Genomic DNA, 18,503 nt, shown 5'->3' with positions numbered 1-18,503 from the left:
GAGCTCCCAAGTCTCACCAATGTCACTGAACTTGGACCACAACGGGAATAGCAAGGCTTTTAAGAAGAGTTTATATAAAAATATCTTATGGTACCAACAGCCAAAGAATCAGTTGGAGGAAACCCCCCCTTTTTTTAAGACAAATCAATTTGGATATTGCTCTTCTGAAACCTAAAGATATGATAGAAATAACAGTATGCTTAAAGTGACACTATTTCAAGGACTCAAAGACGAAGTATGAAAATAATCAGGGACTAAAAGTCAACGCAGAATAAATAAACTAAGGACCTGAATGTAGTCTTTAAAACCTACTCTTCTCTAAATGTATCCTTTAAATTTTTAGTTTAATCTGTTCACTTTAATCTAGTTTGTTCTAAAAGAATGACACAAAGAACAAAACAATGGTTGTCTGACATTTCTTCATCAGATGTAAAAGAAGCTGAACATTCTGAGCCGATGACACAAAGGTTCTACTTCAATGTCTGAAAAACAAGAAAAGGAGAAGAATATACAGCATTGTTATTTCTCTATCACTAAATGAGTCCCCATCTGAAGCTATTTTCACCAGTGAATAAGGACCCGGGCAACAATGTAGAGTCAATGGTAGCTGTTTCTTGTCCCAGAGCTGACTCACGGAATCTCTGAAAAATGAGATAAGGCAGAGACCGCTCTTACGACAGCTGCCGTGCGAATGGGATAAGATGAAGACTGCAGACTAGATATACACGTGTTCCTTCCTTCAACAAGGAAGTCTATAAACTTAAATCAAAATACACATATTCTGAGCCCAGTAATCAAGAAAAAACATCATTCCATTTTTATAGCACAAACCTATACTTAGTTTTTGTCAATTATGCCTTCAACTTTCATTACCCTAGTTTTTAAGAGCATGTTAAGACAGCAAATTTTTCTAGAAAGATCTCTACAAATAAGTTATTACTTAATCCAAAATTTTTTTTTAAAGATTTTATTTATTTATTTGAGAGAGAGAGACAGAGATAGCGAGAGAGAGAATAAGTGGGGAGGAGAGGGAGAAGCAGACTCCCACTGAGCAGGGAGCCTGATGCCAGACTCGATCCCAGGACCCCAGGATCATGACCTGAGCCGAAGGCACTTAACCGAATGAGCCACCCAGGCATCCCCCAACTCTTGATTTCAGTTCAGGTCATGATCTAGGGGTCGTGAGACTGAGCCCTGATTCAGGCTCCACACTCAGTGGGGAATCTGCTAGAGATTCTCTCTCTCTCCCGCTCTCCCCCTCCCCCCATGCTCGCTCAATCCCTCTCTAATAAATAAATCTTTAAAAAATAATAATATAGTAATATGAAAGGTAGTAACAAGCCCACTAGTTGTAAACGTCTAACAGTACACTACTGGTCACAAAATCAATATTAAAATCTGCTCAATGCAATATTTTGAAGTTATAAAGATCTTTGGCATAACATACATAAGAGATTATAACATTTAAGTGAAAAACTATAAAATTTCCTATTCTATTCTGTAATCTTATCACTACTATAATTATGACAACACAGACAAGATGATACAATGGCAAATGAGCTGTACTAAAGCTGAATAAATTGATTAAAGAGAAGTGCGGATCAGTGTTTCTCTATCTCCATCAAGCCACTATAATTTTACCCGTGTAAAAATTTTAAGATTTCACTAATCTTACTTAATATGTTGCTACTTAATATGTTGCTACCTAAATCAAAGGAACCTTGGGAACAATCCTTTCAAATAAACACACACACACTCAACAGAACCCAAAGGTCTGGATGAACCCTGACAACTGAGCTTGGCCTGTCCACGTGACATCTCACATCCACCCTGCCCACATCACTCCTGGACACACAACAGCCTCCTAATTAGTTTCTCTACTCCTTGTCTCCCAACAACCCCCTCACCAACCCATTCCCCCAGAGAGACCAGGGAGTTTCAAGATTATGCCTGATGTCAGCACTCACTCCCCTGCTTAAAACCTGATGGCTAATAAAAGGACTGTGGCTGAGTCCTGATCTAAATCTAATAATGACATTTGAGACAGACTTCTGAACACCAGCCAGACCTGGATGGCATTAAGGAATTATTATTAAAAGTTTTAGGTGTGATATTATTATAGTTATGTTAGATATATAAGATACATGCAGAAATACTTATAGATGAAATAATAAATTACCTAAAGCTTCTCGGGGCGGGGGGGGGGGGGGGAGTACGGATTACACAAAACAAACAAGACGGGCCACGCGCTAATAATGTTGAAGCTGGATAAAGGATAAAGCAGGATTCACCATAGTATTCTGTCTATTCTGTACTGTCTGAAAGGCTCCATAATTTTCCCTGTTCTTAGAATAAAGCACCTCAAGACCTTACATAAGCTGGTCCATGCCTGCCTTCAGATGAACACATTTCAGCAAGTTCTTTCACACAGAAACCACTGATAATGGGATGAAAGGATATTTTAAGATTAACATCCCTTGTCTAATGTCCCACAAGACACCACTGTGCCTTGTATGTTATTTCCTTATCTGGAAATAACGAAGTGTGTCCTGGAATATTCTTTCTTACCAAAGTTATTCTAACCCCAGGACGATCCATCCCAATGTGTAACTAAACCTTAGATCAGAAACTAGACAAATTTTCGTTTCTCTAAAATATCTATGAGCTCATTCTAAAGCTTGTGGGCCGATTCAATTATTTCTTCGCATCTCCCTTCTAGCACAAACATTTTGCTAATGGCTAACTATTCCAGCCATTCACTTGATTTACTTCTGAATCCCTAAAGGCAGAACACTCAAACCAAAGGCTGAAACAAGAAGTGGACATTAACAAAATCCTCTGGATCAAGTGTCTGCTAGAAGACTCAGAGGGTCATGTCGGTTTCTAAATATTCTTAAAACATTTCTCAGAAACCATGACTGCCAGGTAATAATGAATTATTGCTCCAAAGAAAATAAACCAGAAGGTATCAAAAATGCTCAGTCATAAAAGTGGTAGTTTTTGCTGGTGTCCTTGGCCACCTGATACCTAACTCCAGACAGCCTTTGGAGTCAGTAGGAGAATAAGAGAAGTGACCTCTGTGCTACCTTCCTTTACCTCTATTATCTCCTGGTGCTTAATAGATCTCCACTACTGCTTCCCCATTATGTGCAAGGCCCTGGAGATAAAAAGTTGCAAAATGAGTAGATGACAGACAAATAAATGTAAACAAATAGTCTTGCTGCCATGACAGAAACCCACTTATGTATCAGCAAGGGAAAAGTGTCTGATGGTGGGAGGCAGAAAGAGCAGAGTGAGGGTGTTATGGGTTGAACTGTGTTCCCCCAAAATACATCTTATTTGGAACAGGGTCACTGAAGATGTAATTAGTTAAAACGAGGTCATACTGGAACAGTATGGGCCCCTCATCCAATATGACTGGTGTCCTTATAAAAAGAGAACATTTAGGGGCGCCTGGGTGGCTCAGTCGTTAAGCGTCTGCCTTCAGCTCAGGTCATGATCCCAGGGTCCTGGGATCGAGCCCCGCATCGGGCTCCCTGCTCTGCGGGAAGCCTGTTTCTCCCTCTCCCACTCCCCCTGCTTGTGTTCCCTCTCTCGCTGTGTCTCTCTCTCTGTCAAAGAAATAAAATCTTTAAAAAAAAAAAAAAAAGAAAGAACATTTAGATACAGACACAAATACATGGAGAAAGCCATGTGAAGATGAAGGTAGAAGTCAGCTGAGATGATGCATCTACAAGCCAAGGAACACCAACGATTACCAGAAAGTTACCAGCAACTGGTGGAAAGGCCTGGAACAGATTCATCGTCATGGCCTCAGAAGGAATCGACCCTACTGATGCCGTGATCTTGCATTTTTGGCCTCCAGAACTGAGACACAATGAATTTCTGTTGTATGAGCCACCCAGGCTATGATACTTTGTCCTGGCGGCCCCAAGAAACTAATATAGAGGGCTGTCCGGAAAGCTTCACAGGAGAGATGCTTTCACAGCGAAGCAGTTGCTTCCAGGTGCACAGGGCAGGTGGCAGTCACCTGGTGAACGAACATCTACTGAGCCTTCAGAGAGCAGCAGAGCCAGCACGGTGAGTGAGCGGTCAATGTCCCTGCTTTCACACTTGCTGCCTGGCACCCAGCAGGAAGGTGCTTAAGGAGCTTTTAATGCCCTACCTGAACTGTTCTCTCTTCCAAACCTTTCAGCCCTGCTCATTCTCAAGATCTAAATATATCCTGCTCTATGAAGCGTCCCCAAGCCCCTGAGCTCGGCGCCTGGCCTGCTGTGTTCTGAGGTATTTTACTCTGACCTCTCTTCAGCCATTTTCCAACAGGATCAGACATCTGTGTGTATGTTTGCTCCATCACCAGTCTGTGGGCCCACAGAGAACAGGACACTCAATCTCTAACTCATTTTTGTAAATAAGCCCTGGGAGAGTAGGGACTTAAGAAAGACTTTGTTCCTGCAGTAGGCTACCCGCTACAAGGGACATCCTAACTTCTCTGGAAGGGCTCCGTGAGGTTTCCACCCAGAACCAAACTGCATCATCAGGACACACTCAATGAAATAAATGGCAGACTCACCCAAAACAAAACAAAAAATGTAGTTATGAGAAGTGATGAACATGTTAACTTGATGTGAGAATCATTTCACAGTGTATATGCTTATCAAATCATCAGACTGTACACTTTAAATATATTACAATTTTGTCAATTATACCTCAATAAAACTGGGGGAAAAGCTTTAAAAAATGTGGAGTCTTTGCTGGAAAGAGTGACAAGCTTTTCAACAGGAGAAGCTGACACTGATGGATAAGCTCAGGCGAAGGACAGGGCACAGTGCTGCAGAGACTGTCCACGTCCTATCCAGTGCCTCAGGTGGAAAAGCAAAAGAGACATGAAAACTCCAGCCAGAAATTCATGATGAACTTTTAGCAACTGGGTTGCTATGCCAGTCAACGAAAGAGGAGTCCCTAATATCTCCTCGCAGGAGGGAGTCCAACATTAGAGCTCTCTCCCAAATTAAACAGAACACAACCATAATGAGTTATACCCCTCACTGCTCACATTACTAGCCTCGTTCTCCACTTCCCCTAATGGACAAACACCCACCTTATGTTTAAGATTCTTCTTCACGGGTTCAGGCTGACTGTTGTGCCCTAGTTGGGACCTCAAAGTTAAGTAAAAGCCTTTAATTACTCTGATCGGATCATTTCTATTCCTGTGTCTCCAGATGTTCTCTTGCAGATGAAACTGCTCAAAAGTCCCCTTTAAAATAATCACTGCTTACTATGTGTAAAGTGCTGATTTAAAACTCAATTGTAGGGGCGCCTGGGTGGCTCAGTCAGTTGAGCGTCTGACTCTTGATTTCAGCTGTCATGACCTCAGGGTCCTGGGATTGAGTCCTGCGTGGGGGGTGGGGGGGGTCCGCTCAGCAGGGAGTCTGCTTGTCTCACTTTCCCTCTGCCACTCCCCCTTCTTGTGTGCGTGCATGCCCTCTCTAATAAATAAATCTTTTAATAAGTAAATAAAAATAAAAACACTCAATTGTATATGTATTAACTCATTTTTTCCCTCAGATAACTGAGGCATAAAGCAGTTCAGCAGCCAGCATAAGGTTGCTGCATCTGAACTCCAGCTGCTGGCCCCAGCGTCTGCTCCTAACTACGTGACACACTACCCCTCACCGTTATGTCCTAGCACAGATCAAAGCAGAAAAGAAAGAAAAAGTAAAAAGTAAAATTTAGTCAAAGCAATGCTTCCCAGCTTTGTCACTCACCCTTATGCTCCTTTTAGTCAGGAAATGATGATCTGGGTGGGTCCTCTTTCCTCCTCTCTCCCTGATGGTGAATGGTTCATTAACAAGTCCCCAGCCTAAATCTTCCTCAGTTTATTTAGTGTTTACACACAGTCATATACCTGATGTTGTTCTTTTAACTATAGCTTCTTTTTTTTTTTTTTAAGATTTTATTTATTTATTAAGAGCATGAGTCGGGGCGCAGGGGAGGGGCGGGGGCGGGCAGGAAAGAGGCAGAGGGAGAAGGAGACTTCCCACTGAGCAGGGAGCCCGATGTGGGACTTGATCCCAGGACCCCAGGATCATGACCTGAGCCGAAGGCAGATGCTTAACCTACTGAGCCACCCAGGCGCCCCTAACTATAGCTTCCTAATCTCTATTACAGAGAGTTCAGTTGCTTATTTAAGGATGCACAGCCGTAAGTGGAAAAGCAAAAATTTGAAAACAAGACTATGGTTTGGAGACTGCCCTCCTTAACTGCTTCTCATCAAATGGTCTTCATGCGCTAACAGGACCCTCCAGTGCCAGGGTCAGTACTGGGCAGTGGACAGGCCACTGGGCCCAGCGTCAGTGGTTAGCCCCACTCCTTCCACCGTATAACTTCAACAACGACGACGTCCTCATCCATAAAGTAAGAATATCTTCCTAACCTAATGACTCAAATGAGACAACGCAGCCAAGAGCACCATGGGGAAAAAAATGAGAAAACGGGATAGAGAAATCATCATCACTTCTGACTCCCAAACTCCACACCTAATGCTTCCCACTCCAGGTGAGAAGAATGCACCTAGCCAGTGCAAGGGATCCAGAAGAGAGCCCCATACAGGACCTTATAAGAGTGCGACAAAGGGCCCCACAAAGCACCATGTTTCCACCCACATTAGTCCACGTGAATAACTGTGAGTTCCCCATTTGCAGGTGAAAAGTTGACTCAGTTTCAAGTCCCTGAAGTTGCAAGATAAATAAAGGGCCAAGTCAGGCCGTGAACCCAAGCCCACTCGCTCCAAGTGCCAAGCTCATCCCTCGAATGCCACACAAGAAGTCAAAAGGGGGGCACAGGCCGAGGGCAGGAAGCACCAGTGCTCTCTTCCCACCATTTAGCACCTAACAGCCCCTCAATAAAGATCTGTGAAGTGGATGAATGGTGAAGAAAGACAAAATCATCCTCCAAGACTCATTTCACAAAATTTGCTTCTGTCCAGAAAAACTGTAGTGACATCCAGTACTTTCAGATGGCACGTGAGCTCATATCAATCAGTTTCCTCTCAAACAACTGCTTTTCTGTCTTTTTTTCAAAGATTTTATTTTTAAGTAATCCCTACCCCCAATGTGGGGCTTGAACTCACAACCCCAAGATGAACAGTCCCAAACAAGTGCTTTTCAAGAAGAAATTCCACAAAGGAAATTGCACTTCAGATTTCAAAAGAGGAATGTGGGAGGAGTAATTTTATATACTGTGCCTCACAATTTAACAAGTAACGGCCACTCCGTAGGAGTCTCCACTGCACTTACTGATCTACACGTCCTAAGCCACATGCCCTGAGCCACCACACAAAATCAAGAGCAAAAGTCAACTTTATCCTCTGACAATGCCAACCACTTTCTCTATTTTTGCTCCTTCGTGATACTATTCCTGTCCTTTATTTACTATACGATTTTTATTTTTCACTATATTTTTACTGAAGTTATGGAGTCTTTCAAAACTTGCTGTTTTACTGAAACAAAACTCTTTCTGAATTTCATTCCAGAAGCAAGGCTTGCTAAAAGTAAGTGAGTTGGATTTCTGTTTATTTTTCTGGCGGGAGGGAGGAGGTGGGGAAGTTTGGCAGGGTTATAAGTAAGGGAGATTAAAATACCACAAAAACAAACAGCTTTTTCAGAATTTAATGGTTGGTGACTAAATGTTCCTATTCGTGAAGTAATTGGTTCCCGTGGAAGACAAATGATAAAAGGAAACTTTGAAGATAATAGTCACCCAGGGCTAACAGACTGAGAAGGACACAAGTGCTGAGCGTGCTAAGACATAGATATTCTGCACACGCAAAGGTCGAGCTGTGAGCTACTTTATTAACTCTGGGACTTCTGAAAACAGGGCCAGGTTGTCCTCTTTGGAGCTAGTCAGGAAGTATTTAAAATCACAAGCATAAGTAAAATTCTGCCAAAGGTATACTCTCTGAAAAGTAATTATGCCATCTGATGGGGAATGAAACCCCTTTATGCTACCAAGTAATTACGAGCACCCAAGTTTTTAGATGGTTTAGTTTTCACAAAAATAAGGATATACTGTCGGGGCACCTGGGTGGCTCAGTCAGTTAAGCGGCTGCCTTCGGCTCAGGTCATGATCCCGGGTCCTGGGACTGAGCCCCACATCGGGCTCCCTGCTCAGCGGGGAGCCTGCTTCTCCCCTGCCTGCCGTTCTCTCTGCTTGTGCTTGCTCTCTGTCTCTTTCTCTCTCTAGCTCTGTGTCAAATAAATAAAATCTTTAAAAAAAAATAAGCATATATTGTCAAGTGAAAAAATACGAAGAATGATGTATGGATGGTGCCTTTAGGGGAGAAGAGGAGGGATAAGAAAAATATTTGTATTTGCATAAAGAAATGAAAGAAGAATATACAAGAAACTTAAAATGGTGGCTTCCTTGTAAGAAGTGAGAAGGATCTGGGTAGAGGGAGGACTGAGATGGCCAGGAGAGTACATACATATGTATTTTTTTAAGTTTAATTTATTAAAAAAAAAATTTAAATCTAACACCATTAAGAACATAAATAATAAGCATCACTGAAGGTATAAAATGAACAGAGTACACAGCATATTGGATTTCCAGCAGCATGAGGATATCAAACATCTGTTTATAGTTTTATAGTTTAATATATATTCTGTTAAGTGTTTCAGTAGGGTGGCCCTATCCTGATTTTATAAGTGATAAGATGTAGGTTCTAAGAGACTGTCTTACCCTAAGTAGAGATGGCAAGAGTTGAGAATGTATTGGGTTAAATGAGCCCCTCACAGGCTCTCCTCCAAAATGATTCTGTTCATATCAAAATCGTTTATAACCGAGTATTTCTTTAAATCGGTACTGGCTGATTAAAACGGAGTATTTCTTTAAATCCATATTGGCTCTACTTCGCAGCCAATATTTCCTTGCTGCCAAAAACCGTGGAGTTCCTGCCCTTGAAGGACCAAACGGCATTTCATTCTACAAGAAATCAGATAGGATGCAGCTCCCTTCTGGTGTTAGAGAATGACAGGCAAGGTTCAGCGCAAGCACAGGGCCCCGGTCGCATGGGCCTGAAGTCTGTAGCTATGAGAGGAACACAGTCCAGCCTGCTTTATGAATTTCTGTGGTCTAACGGCATCTTACCCTGCCATCGGGCGCACAGGAGGTGCTCCCTAAGTGCGTTCAACTAAAGAGTTAGTAGGCAGGAGAGCAGGCGTGAGGACCTTGCAGCCTTCGGATTAGTACTGTAAAGGTCTCTGCAGGAGACCCCTTAACTCTGACCCCTTCCTTTTACAAGTGGGAAACTTGAGACGCAGAAGAGAGGACTCTGGGCGCACAGGGAATCACTGGCGGACAGCAGCGGCCTAGCGTGTGTCTCGAGTCAGACCACGCTGCTCACCAACGGTGTGATCCCGGACAAGGATCTTCTCTCTGGCTCTGTTTTCTCCTCTATCAACCAGATGTGCTGATGGTAACCTTGAGGGGTGTCGCAAGAATCCGAAATGCTGTTTGGAGAGCGTTCAGCAGTGTTTGGCAGACGGTGCACGCACAGAAGGAGTGGCCGTGATTGCTGGACACACCTAGGGGTCCCAGCCAGGCCCATGAGCATTCTACAGCACCAAACCGCTTCTTGCTCATAGGATTTGTATTGTTTGTGACAAATAACTGAATATTTCTATCTCTGTCACAACTACAACTAGTTTCAAAAATACATTAAAAAATAATTTCTTACATATATAATTTATTTCTCAATACTGCTAGCACTATGTTAATACGCAAAAAAAAAAAACCTCTGAAGTCTTTAGAAATTCCAGATGATACCTTAAAGGGGAAATTATGAAAAAATCTTAATAACCATAAACGAAAAAAAGGTCAAAAACAAATTTAGACAAAGGAAAATTATGCTTCAAATTACATACATTCATTAGTTTTTACTTTTCAAAATGGTACCATTTCAGTAGACATGACACTACTGCGGTAGAGGGGACAATCCAAACTCTCAAAGGCTCTGCACTTTGCCTGCAAACAGAAGTGACAGGTCCTAGCAGAGGGGCCTGGCAGTCAGCAGGAGAAATCAGTAAATTACACAGTGTGTCGGCAGGCGAGAAGGGCTATGGGTAGGGGACTGGACACACAAGGAGGTGGGGAGGCAAGTCACAGCATTAAGTAGGAGGGCGGAGGGATGCTCTGGGCAAGGTGACATCACAGGTGGTAGGGAGAGAGGGATAAAACAAAGTTTATCATCATTTTCTTTAAGCATTAAAGGATTTCATTTACATTTTGGTAAAGAAGAAAACAAAGATACCAAAGGTCCACTCCAACCTAACTTGTCCAAAACAGGACTCTTAATCTTCCCCTAGTCTTGTCTCCCTGCTTCTACCCTCAAACTCTTATAACTTGTTCTCCACAAAAATATAGTCAAACCATGTCCTGCCCCCGCTTATTTCCCACCAATGGCCTCCCACAGTCCCTAGAATAAAATCTGAAATCCCGGCCATAGCCGGCGGGGCCCTTCCCAGTCTGGCCCCCAGCGTCTCTCTGCCCTGCCGTCCCAGGTCCACTAGCCTCCCTTCTGTCCACAAACACACCCAATACAGCCTTTAGACTTGCTCTTTACTCTGTCCAGAACAAACTTAACCCAGCTAGACTGAGTGTCTGACTCTATATTTTAGGAATAAGTTCTAAGTCAAATTTCACCTCTAAATTTTGAGATTGGTTTCCCTGCACACACTATTCAGAGTAGCCCCTACTCCCAGCTCTCTCAAGTCACCCTGGGTTTTCTTTCCCTTCAAGGCTCTTATCACCCCTGTCAGAGCACAGACTCTAGAGCCAGAATGCAGGAGCTCAAATTCCAGCCCCGCCACTTACTGGCTGTGTAAGCTTGCGAAGATTTCTTAACTTCTCTGCCCTCAGTTCCCACTTCTGAAATAATAAGGCTAACAATAGTACCACCTCACACGGTCGATGCATGTAAAATGCCTAGAAACAAGGATCTGACACACAGGAAGCATTCAAGTGTGCGTTGTTAGTATTACTGTCTCCCGATTAGAATGTAGCCCCAACAGGGCAAGAGACTCATCTATATTCATTACTGTATTACATTCACTACTATACTCACAGGGCTAATGCTTTATGTATATATAGGAAGAGAGAAGGGGAGAGAGAGAGAGAGAAATACATGTTCAGGTCTCACATTCCGGACCGGTAATGCTAACCTAAGTATCTAGATTCCAGAGCATTCGATTGTAAGAAAAGCCATGGCTCTGCTTCATTTAATCACAACTGAAGTGTGACTGAAAAGACTCTGGGGACACAAGTAGCTAACTCAAAGACTCCAAATCTCAGTCTGCCACTCACAAGGCAGCTCCAGACTGCAAATGGACAATCTGTATATCAAATCGGGTTTTGTGTTTTGAGGTGCCTGGGTTTTACATTTCTAAGAATTACGTCAATCCCCAAAGCTGGTGTACCAAGACAGTAGCTGTATGTGTCTCTAGCTGACTGGGTTTGAAGCCTCAAGCAAGTATAGCTCCCAGAGGCAGGAAAATAAGAGAAGGAGAATTCTAGACCTCACACCTGAGTGTGCATGGTACTCTAGTGAGGCTCCTAAAGACGGCAGAAGTCAGGAAGCACAGGCTGACCAGATACATGTGAGCACAGGAAAATTCTATCTGCATTTGATAGGGAAGAAAAAACCCACTCTGCACTCTAGTTAAACACATGAGGGACTAACAACACTAGCCTGAGATGAGACTGTTTCCCTGACAAACACAGGAATCAGTATCAGGGGAAAAGTTTAGCAGTTACAAAGGAGTAGGATGAAGAAGTCATAAAAATGATCTTATGAGCACCATGCAGGACGTGGGCAATGCTTTCAGCTGTTGGAACAGCATGTACAGAACATTCCTGCAGCCATGGGACCGCAAGTCCACAACACTGACAGAGGCCAACACGGTGAGACAGAGACTTCTGTCAATCTCTCCTTCATCCCACACCTTAGTATCTGCTGGCTGAAGTAAGAACAGGCTGTTTGCCTGGCTGTCTCTGAGTGACCGACAGCTCTGTTCTCCACCTGAAATCAATGTCCTCTGGGAGGCAGCAGATGGTAGGAAAGTCCGTGAGCGGACAGCCTTCCGGTCCTGCAACGGTGAAGAGGCAATGATGCTTAATGGGAAGAAGGGAGGCTTTGGGGTCACCAGGGTTCAAACCCCAGCCCAGATATTTACTAAGAGGATACCCAGGACAAGCTCACTATTTGTACCTCAGTTTTCTCATGGGTACAGGGGTAACAATAACAATATCCAGTGTAGGGGCGCCTGGGTGGCTCAGTTGGTTAAGTGACTGCCTTCGGCTCAGGTCATGATCTCAGGGTCCTGGGATCGAGCCCCGCATCGGGCTCCCTGCTCGGCGGGAAGCCTGCTTCTCCCTCTCCCACTCCCCCTGCTTGTGTTCCCTCTCTCACTGTCTCTCTGTCAAATAAATAAATAAAATCTTAAAAAAAATTAAAAAAAAACCAATATCCAGTGTACACAGTTGTTGAGTGAACATGATATGCTTGCTATCATGTGTGTATGAAGTCTCATTCACCAGCCCGTGTAATCATGACAGCTGGTGCCAGAAAACACCTTCCCTCAGTCATAGGCAGCATCCCTGTTCATGTCCCACCCCCTAAGCCAGATCTAGGCTTTTAGGTCTATTTCAATGAATACCAAAGGAACTCCCTAAAGCTACTGAGTAGACAGACATGGCTATTAATTAAACAGATAGATCTAGTTAACGGATATTCTGATTAGTAAGACTGCCAGTTTCAAAATTCTAGAATATAATAAAACATACTTAATACTAATAAACACTGAGTAAATCAACCTTTGGTAGTTAAAATTCTCTAGAATTATTTTAGGTACCTAAATGAATGTCAATAGCTCTCAAATATAAAACCCATATTTTAAAAAGTATTACATATTTTGGGACTGAGGGAAACCCTATAATTTTTGCATACCCCTTTTATTTAAAAATGAAAACAAAATGGTTAAACACAGAACTATTTAACATCTGTATATGCAGCGGTGCTTTTAAAACCTTAAAATCATGGGGCGCAGAGCATGCAACTCTTGGTTGGGAGCTCAAACCCCATGTTGGGTGCAGCACTTACTTGAAAAAATAAAATAAGTAATAAATAAATGAATGAGTAAATAAATAAATAAAACCTTAAAATCATGAGGCTACTGATTAAAATTTTAGCAACAGAACCTTTTCAGTTCAGGGGAAAAACAGCTTGGAGGGCAGTAGAAAAGATTCACATTCTGAAACCACTGACTGTTGATTTTACTCAGACATGCTAAGTGGCAATTATGTAATTGGAATTGTGGAAGAAATTCAAGATACAGGGTAAAACATTAATAGTATGTCCATACGGGAGACACTGTTAAGCCCAGCAGAGGCCAATCGCTCTTTTCAAGGAGAAAAAAGAGTTTATCCCTTTCATTCTGTCATTTAACACCTACCTAAGTAATACTAGCACTTTTAAACTGAACTTAACCCAGCTCTGAAATGAGCAAATAATTCATTCTTTCCCAAGTATTTTATACTGGTGTGTCTAGGAAAATCTTGAGCCTTGGTTTTGCAGCGTGACCTTCCTGGAGTTACATTAAATAGAAATAATCCATCAAGGTGTTCAGCCCACGCTTCAAATGAATAAAAACACTTTTACTTAGGGAGACAATTCTGTTCAGGTCCCAAAAGCATGGCATACTGCACTTCAAAATTATTTCCACACAGCAGCAGTTCAGAACACTTCTGAAAAACTACGGCATATTTTAACAAGCCAATAAAAATGCAAAGCATTCTCAAATAATTGTGACATTGCAAATAAAATAAATATCCCAGTGACCCCCTTTAGAAAATCCTAGCTGGAGGGCCTTGCCTAGGGTGGGGGTTAGAAACGCAGTTAATAGTGGAAAACTAGGTCTCTAAAATAACTGCTGGAAAGGTAAACCTGCCGCTGGAAAGGAAAGTGCACAGTAAAGAAACCCCCAAATGGGTTGGGACTAAATATAAAGTTACACTTCCTTTTTGGCTCACATACTCTGAAAAAGAAACAAAGGTGTCACTAAAATTTCCCTGCTCTCGTAGATCAGAAGTGGCTGCTTTGTCATTTCTCCGATTAGCAGGTAAGGACAAATGGTTTTCATGTGTTTATTTACATCTCCAACTTCTTTGTCCACCTACCTAACAAAATCTTGACGAGTTATTCTGACAAATTAAAAAAGTAGTATACCTAGTGACCTTTTGTCATATTTGATTCCCCAGACTATTACCTTCTGTAATTTTATTTTTCAGTGAGCAAATATTTTAATATTTTGCATATTTAGTTCTGCAAACTTTTCTTCTGAGATCTTCTGCTCTTAACGAGACAGTTTTCATTCCTTCACAGGCACATGTCACAAAATGTTCCAAGAAAGTTTTCAGGAATTACCTCTGATAAACATTCTATTTTGCTTTTCCCCAGTCTCTATAGTTTTAAACATTTGTTCTTAACCATCTGGAATTAATTTTCATGAATGACGTTTTCCAGTTATCTCATCACCAATAACGCCTCTCCCCAGAGACACAGAGGTGTGGTTCTTCACTCCCAAGAGGCCTGCGGGTGCGCGGTTCAGCTTTGAGCCAGCAGTACCCCTCTGCTTCCCCACAAACTACATGGTCTGACCTGCAGCTCAGTTTCCTCTCAAGTCATATGGTTCCAAGGTTGTTGGGGCAATTAGAAATAACAAAAGTAAAATATCTAGCACCATGTCTGACACATAGTGGATACCCTCTCAATAGGAAATATTTTAATTATCTAATGTCTGATGAGAATATAAAAGTAACATGCTAAAAATTTCACTTCAAAAACTTCAAGAACATTAGGTTTAACCAACTAAAAGCTAAAATACATTATTTTAATTAAAAATAACATTCTAGGGGCACCTGGGTGGCTCAGTTGGTTAAGCGACTGCCTTTGGCTCGGTCATGGTCCTGGAGTCCTGGGATCTAGTCCCGCGTCGGGCTCCCAGCTCAGTGGGAAGCCTGCTTCTCTCTCTGACCCTCTCCCCTCTCATGCTGTTTCTCTCTCTCTCTCTCTCTCAAATAAATAAAATCTTAAAAAAAAAAATTCTATTATAAGCTCATCTTACTTTACCTTTTTATATTTCAACAAAAAAACTATTGCATTCTATCTGTATCAACACACGTAGTTTAGTTAATTGAGATCTCTCACTTTAACTCAATCCCTAAACCAATACTCTAGTGTGGCTTACTGAAACTGACTTGGGTGTGGTTTTGAAAACAATTTAGGGCGAGGCACCTAAAGATAAGCCAACCAAACCATCTGTTTGACTAAACAAATTTAAGTGAACTTTAATGTACTCTATCCTGTTTATATTTCCAAAATCCATCTGATACCAGATTGGTACAGAAAGATCTAGCTTGGGGGATGCCTGGGTTGAGTGTCTGCCTTCGGCTCAGCTTATGATCCCAGGGACCTGGGATCAAATCCTGCCTTGGGCTCCCTGCTCAGCGGGGAGCCTGCTTCTCCCTCTGCCTGCCGCTCCCTCTGCTCGTGTGCTCTCTCTCGCTAGCTCCCTGCTCTCTCTTTGGAAGGGAGGGAGGGAGGGAAGGAAGGGAAAGAAGGAAAGGAAGGGACGGAAAAAGAAAGAACAAATCTGGCTTGGGTCTTCAACAAAATTCCATTAGCCTCCCAATGCTAACTGATTAATAAACATGTTCAATTCACATTAGACTTTAGACCCCAGGGCCAGACCACCTGGGTTCTGATCCCAGTTCATCACTTACTAGCTACATATCCTTAGGCACATTTCTTTTTTTTTTTTTTAAGATTTTATTTATTGGAGAGATACAGAGAGAGAGCTAGAGAGCACAAGTGAGGGAGAAGGAGAAGCAGGCTCCCCACAGAGCAGGGAGCCCAATGTGGGGCTGGAGCCCAATGTGGGGCTCGATCCCTGGACCCGGGGATCATGACCTGAGCCGAAGGCAGACGCTTAACGACTGAGCCACCCAGGCGCCCCTAGGCACATTTCTTCATCTCTCTCTCTATATATACTTTAGTTTCTTCATCTGTAAAATAAGAATGATAGCATTATCTGCTTCTTTGATTTAGATTAAATGAGTTAACTTTGTCAAGTGTTTTGTATAGTACCTGGTACACAGTAAGCAATAAATTAAGGCAATATAATAAATGGTAGCTATTATCATCATAAGCAGCAGCACCTTTAAAGATAAACTGAATCTCTTAGAAAAGGACACTGGAAGAACATTCTATGATGGGCACTAATTAACTGTCCTCCTTAATATGTGCACAGGGACACACAGCACACCACTTACTAGAGGTCCCTCTTACAGATGCCATCACTGCTCTGTATTGTCCATTTTTTAAAGGATTTATTTGTTTGAGAGAGAGAGAGCACGTGTGAGTGGGGGGCAGGGGAGGGACAGAGGGAGAGGGAGAGAATCCTAAGCAGACTGCCCCCTGAGCAGGGAGCCCGACATAGGGCTCAATCCCACAACCCTGAGATCACTACCTGAGAGGAAATCAAGAGTAGGATGCTCAACTGACTGAGCCCCCAGGTGCCCCTGTATTGTCCATGTTTAAACAAAGGCTAGACTGCAAGCTTACTAAGTCAGGAGCAATTACAATGCTTATCTTCTGACATTCCCAACACAATGCTCTGAACACGGATCTTAAATAATGCTTATAAACTAATATAATAAGGGGGCGCCTGGGTGGCGCAGTCGGTTAAGTGTCGGACTCTTGGTTTTGGCTCAGGTGGAGATCTCAGGGTTGTGAGATCCAGTTGCGCACTCGACCTCAGCGCGGAGTCTGCTTGAGATTCTATCTCCCTCTCCTTCTGCCCCTCCGGCTTGTGCTTGTGCATACACTCTCTCTAAAAATAAATAAATCTTTTAAAAGAAAATTAATATAACAGAAAAAAAGGGCAGTAAAACAAAACCTTAGAAGCATACATTTTTAGCATCAGAAATAACTTTAAGTCATCCAGTTATAGGGGCGCCTGGGTGGCTCAGTTGGTTAAGCGCCTGCCTTCCGCTCGTCATGATCTTAGGGGTCCTGGGGCTGAGCCCCTTGTTGGGCTCCTAGCTCAGTGGGGAGTCTGCTTCTCCCTCTCCCTCTGCCCTCTCCTCCCCACTCTGGCTCATGTGCATGCTCTCTCAAGTGAATAAATCTTTTTTTAAAAAAGTCATCTAGTTCTTTTACAGATGATAAAACTGAGCAAAGTAATGACTTTACTACTGAAGTTTCACCTGCTGGCCAAGCTAGAGCTAGTTCCTTCCTATACCAAGAACACCAACACATCGCACTCACTCCACTGACCCTCAACTGTGCACATTAGAATCACCTCATACTGAATATACTTTTCCTAAGTTTTCAACCAGTACATAACCACTATTTCCATTACTAATAAATACCACTTGGAGATTGAGTAAGGCAAATATCTGAGAGGCCCTACCACTCAATAAGATTTTCCATAAAAACCAATGTTATTCGCATATAAGAAATACATGAAACCTCCGAGGGCTAAACAAAAAAAAAGGCCCAAAACCATGAGAATGAAACTAGTTAACTTCAAATGGGAACCACTCATAACAGGTAGCATTAGCAGAGGTCAAATACCAAAAATGAGCATTGCTGGAGGCAAAAAAGGAACCAATAAGCTGGAACTCTGAAGAGGGTGGAAATGGTCTCAGGTGGGCAGTGACCCTGGCTCACAGTAGAAATAAATAACAATCCTCTCAGGAAAAACATCCTCTCAACGTTGATCCCCAGGTTTTTCCCCAGTTTAAAATCAACAAATAGGAGGTCTTAGTAAAAATTCCACAAACCCAAAAACAATCTGCATAAGTGACAGTCATCAGAAATAATAAACCATACACTTAGGCCCTCAAAGACTTCAGATACTAGAATTATAATACAGAACACAGAATAACTATGTATGAAATGTTTAAAAAATAATCACATATATGACAAGCCTCAGAGACTATCAAAAATGAACAGAGTTGAAAAAGAAACCAAATAGAACTTTCAGAAATAAAATGTTAAAAAAATTATTTACAGGGCACTTGGCTGGCTCAGTTGGTGAAGCATGTGACTCCCTGATCTCAGGGTTGTAGTTCAAGGCCCACCTTGAGTGTACAGATTACTTGAAAAATAAAATCTTGGGGTGCCTGGGTGGCTCAGTCAGTTAAACATATGCCTGTGGCTCGGGTCATGATCCTGGAGATCTGAGCCTTGGGCTCCCTGCTCAGCAGGAAGTCTGCCTCTTCCTCTGGCCCTCCCCTGTTCATGCGTTCTCTCTCTCTCTGTCTCTCTCTCTCAAATAAATAACATTTTAAAAATAAATAAAATAAAATTTTTTTTAAAAACTTAAAAAAATACTTTACAAATCAACTAATGAATTAATAGCAGCTTTGACACAGATGAAGAG

At 42.3% G+C, this 18,503-nt stretch overlaps 1 protein-coding gene across 2 annotated transcripts in view; it reads right to left on the bottom strand.

Moving 5' to 3' along the window:
- Positions 1-18,503, bottom strand: part of ADD1 (adducin 1) — an 87,599-nt gene that overhangs the window by 48,056 nt on the left and 21,040 nt on the right. The window lies entirely within an intron of this gene.

This window comes from Halichoerus grypus, chromosome 3 (assembly GCF_964656455.1).
Source record: "Halichoerus grypus chromosome 3, mHalGry1.hap1.1, whole genome shotgun sequence".
Classification (NCBI taxonomy): Eukaryota; Metazoa; Chordata; class Mammalia; order Carnivora; family Phocidae; genus Halichoerus; species Halichoerus grypus.
The sequence above is the reverse complement of the archived record's forward strand: the minus strand, read 5'-3'. Positions and strand labels throughout refer to the sequence as shown.